This window comes from Watersipora subatra, chromosome 3 (assembly GCF_963576615.1).
Source record: "Watersipora subatra chromosome 3, tzWatSuba1.1, whole genome shotgun sequence".
In the NCBI taxonomy this organism is placed as follows: Eukaryota; Metazoa; Bryozoa; class Gymnolaemata; order Cheilostomatida; family Watersiporidae; genus Watersipora; species Watersipora subatra.
In genome coordinates this window covers 66,675,201-66,680,071 of record NC_088710.1, presented here as the reverse complement: position 1 = coordinate 66,680,071, position 4,871 = coordinate 66,675,201, and positions in this window count along the sequence as shown.

Sequence of the window (4,871 nt, the reverse complement as noted above, 5' to 3'; positions counted from 1 at the left end):
ATTTCAGGCTGTAAACTGTTGAGCATTTTACTGCAAGTTGGGTTTATCCCCACCTCACTAGCTGCTGGAATTCTGTACTTGTGATGCTAGGGTTCAGTCAAGACTCATCCAACTCAGACTATTTCTTGCAGCGTGACATTGTGGCTAAACCCATAACCTATGCATAAGCCTTAGGGACAAAATGTATCTGTCTTTCTGATATAAAGTAGCTTACGATCTTGGGGGTATTGTATTCTCAGTGATGTTTAGTTTGTGGTGGTCATTTCTCTTGTTCCTGTAGAATTGTAGATTATAGAAAATGAACGGAATGAAATAATGGTAGTTGTAGCATTACCTCTGGCATCATTTACATGTACAAGCCAATACAGTTCTGTTGGGTATTATTCATTGTTTTCTTATATTGTTGTGGAAGCCAGCGCTGACTAGCTACTTGCAAGTAGTTCCTGCGTACAAGTTGTCTTATATTGAACTAGCGGAATGCTCGATGTTGTACGGGTGATAGAATACAGCTTATAAACAATGGCAGGTAATGTAGTTGCTTGCCATTAGCCTGGTACATTGCCAATGCAAGCAAGCTAGTATCCGTTTTGCTAAACTTCCAAATAAGTAAGTGCCATAATGTATGTATTCACCGACGCTATGCTATTTTAACCTAGATAACCACTCATATAGCCCTAATGCGTAGTGCATAGCTCAGTTGGTTAGTTTACTGCCTGGTGAAGGTTGTGAAATCAAATCTGTGGTATGAATCCTTCTTTCCAAGATTTTAATAGCTATAGCTGGACAGACCTGATCGACAGATACCAAAATTTATTTATGTGTGCCCTGCGTTGTACGGGTAGTAAAAAGGTTTTTTGCACAGAAAATCTATTTTTGATCATACAACAAAGCAATTCTAATTTTAAATGAATGTGTTTAGTTCATTTCTGTGTACGTTGATTATGTCTGTGTAATTCATATTGTACAGGCTACTGTGCCTACGACAGCTTGGAATAGATTTCAAGTCTTGTTGGCCAGGTGATTTTTACCAATTTTACTTCATGTATGGTACACATTTTTCTTCTGGTATGGCTTTGCGCATTTTTCAGCTACAGTGTGCAGACGCAGTGAAACCATCTGCACACTGCTAACACTGTAAGGTGCCATAGCTAACCTAGAATGGTATGTATAATAAGTATGTGTCCAAATTATTCCATGGTATTGCCAGTTGGACAGGTAGTGTATTGGATAAATGGCTGTTCGCAGGACTGGAGGTTGGAAGTTCAAATCTAGTTCGCAGCAGATTTCTCATTCTTCAAAAATGTTACCACTATTAATAGCTGTCCAGACAGATGAACAAACATTGAAATCTATATATAGATGAGTAATAACTCTCATGCACAACTGCAATTGTTGCAAGGTGACTGGTGAGTAAGTGTAGCTTTTTATTACTCAAGATCTATAAGCATGAAAAGGGAGAACTGTTGAGTACAGTACAATGTAATCAAGCGTAATGCTGAAATGAGTTCACAAATAAATGCTAAAAAAAGTTGCAAGTCTATATGCAAGAATGACAAAAATACATACATATATTTGCAAGAGGCTGCGCAGAGATACATTAATGTTACCACACTGTTCTTTACGGTGATAACGAACATAATTCTTTGCCTTCTAGTTCTTGGCTTTGCAATTTGTGGTTCCTTGCTCTGTGGTCTTTGTTCTCTCCAACGACACTGGAGCGCAGTTGCTTATATAGCAAGTGCTAGGTGCTAGTCTACGGGCTTTTCACACAAGCTGGCTTCTGAATTACAGAGCTAATCCGAGAATAGCTGACCACACATGGCAATTAGGGAAGCTCTTCTTAGCAAATTCTTCACAATATTCCCAATGATCACTTTTATCAGTACATGCACTCACTAGTGTTAGACAAATGGTTTCACTACAGTAGTAAATGACAGACAAGTGCAACTACTTCAATTGGATAATTTGAACAAAAGTATACTAATCGTGGCAGAAGTGTGGATATCTAGTAGTCCAAGTTAGCATTAAGCCACATGCTATGCACACAGCAAGCATAGAGGCCAAACAGAAAAATACTTATAGAACATGGAGATCAGGGTGTCTACAAACACACAGACAAAACAGCCCAAATATATTAGTACAAGTATTAGCCACTGGCATTTCTGCGATGGGCGAAAAAAATGTGTCACCCTTGATTCTCAAGGGTTAGGGTTTATGGCCATAATATAAATAAAGAGCAATGTATTTAACAATTTCAATATGCATTCTGTAGCGTCAACGAATGCGCTAGGGAGACCTGTACAATACCCTTCTACAAACGTTGCACCCTTTTATTGCGACAGCTTCTTTCTTAGCGATGTAAAGAGAGACTAGTTGGGTCGCTACAGCAATTCTAAAGGTCGAGTAACTGTTGTACACATTGAACTTAAAACCCCTGGAATGGCAAGAGGTCATTCGCGAGTACGGAAATCCGGTCGACGCCATTATCAGTTAATGTTCAAGTTAATTTCATTGCGTTCAATGTGAGAAAGAAATCTAATTTCAGATTTAACAGCTATGGAAGGTCACGAATACACCGCTCAATCAAAGGAACAGACTACTGAGATTGCTACTAATAATTTATGTACGAGAGATAAGGGTGTAGGTGCACAGTGCTATTGCTATTCCATGAACTGCAAAAACCGCAAGAATGGACTTTTAAAGAAAAAGGCATGACATTTCACAAGTGAGTCACTTCTACTACTAGTTCTGTTACTATTGCTCAAGTCTACGACTACTAATAGTTGTGCTACTACTAGTTAGTACTGCCACTAGTTAGTTCTACTACACTAGTCACTGGGTGAGTGAGAGTCGATCAGTGTCACTACTGAGTGTACGAGTTTGACTGTATTTTGTCGGTGATTAGATAAATTTATAAGCTAGTGAGTGAAATTTTCTTCCTTCAGAACGAAGGTTTTTTATTATTTAAATTTTGAATTTTTTTTATATTAATATTTTGGAACTACAAACCATTAGGTTATTTCTAAATATTTATATTTGAAGGAAGTGTTTGTCGTGCTTATAATATTATTTATTGTTGTACCTGGATCTAGCTAGCAGTAAGGAGATAAGAGTAATAATACTATTGTTATTACTACTGTTGCTAACTAACTACTACAGTTTCATTTTAATTTTTAGATTTCCAAACAAAGCAACTGAGAACTCTCGTTATTTACAATGGTATTGCAACCGCAGAAGGGTGAATATGCCTGATCCTTGAGCACTTATCTGCAACGAACATTTCAATGATCCATGTTTTAACAGCAGGTTAAAACGTTCGACTGAAGCCATTTAAAGGTAATATTTTTCAATGTTGAATAATACTTTTCAATGATTAAATTTAAAACCATATTGTCAAGCACAGTGCTGCAAGGTTGCTCAACTTAAAGTAGCTAATATCTAAAAAAAAATTTAGAAACCTCAAACAGCACCCAAAACAGTGACAGCTGCCACAGCAAGTGCCTATGAATATGTCTGCAGCTTAGCAGTTGTGTGATCTATTCTCTGTGATTCTTCATCTTCGTTTCTGGGATTTAATGTCCAACGCATAAATTATGCTGTCCTTTTTATCAAATGTTAACTGTGTAAATGTTTTTTTCATTTCCTAGTTGTTGTAATAAAACTACATAATACTCCTGCAAATCATAAATTCCAAATTGATAGCAATAACTTGCAATTTAGAACACAAAACATCTTTTTGGAACAAAAAAAATCAAAAAAATCGATTTGAATAAAAAAAAATCAAATAAAACAATAGAAATCGATTTTTTGATTTAAAAAAAAATCATCGATTTTTAACAACCCTGCCTACAACACAACAGGGTAAGACATGGTGAATCTTTTCATATCAAATAACGGTAATGTGAATTTTGTTGCAAGTCAACCATTAAGCTTTATGCCTAAGATGGGTGTGAATGACTTCCAGTGAAAATTGCTACATTTTCATTTTACATAGCGATATGGTAGCATTTTGAGCTGTTTTATTTTCATTTATTTTATTACTTGTATGGTTGTTTATTAAGGGTACTATGTTTATGTGAATAAGACATTCATTTTTGTTGATTTTATGTAATTGTTATAATTGATGCTTTTGTTTAGGGGGTTGGAATAATAATCCTACTGTTACTCAGTTTAAGGCTACCTTCGCAGACTTATCATCAAATGTGGTGCAGAATCAGATGCTAGTAAGACAGGTAATGTTACTGCTCAAAACGAGATTCTCATCATACAGGCTACTCCAGAAGTTGATCAGTTTGTGGAACTCAATGATTTCAGATGTCAAATTTCTGTTATAGGTAACAGTATAGTCTATATAGCTGGCTACATTGTGCAAAAGCTAACTAAAGTGCTGTCGTGACATTGGCCGTCAGTTGCTGGTTACCACTAAGTCAAATATCCAGCACCGACATCTCTGTACTCTACTCAAGCTACAAAACAATGGAGGATTGGTGCGTCCATCAGACGATGTCATCAGGATCCTGCTAGTTGCAGATCAATACTTTCGTATTCATACAAAGCCAGATCCACTCCATTGTGTGGTGTATTTTATCAGTAGTGTAAGGTCTAGTGATGTGTTATGCTTTGGGAAACACCTCACGGATACGGCAGATGGCATATCCAACCACTGCGTCATTGATGAAAAACTTTATTCAGTCGTTTTATGATCTCCGACAGCATCATTATGCTAAAATCCTGCACTCAAACTGCAAGGTGCATCTTTGTGGCATACAATACTAAAGTAGTACTTTTTAAAGGCCAGTAACAATATAATCACTGTAATATTCATCTGCAGCTGTTGTTGTGCTGTTATTCCTAATCTAATTTAGTTCTAA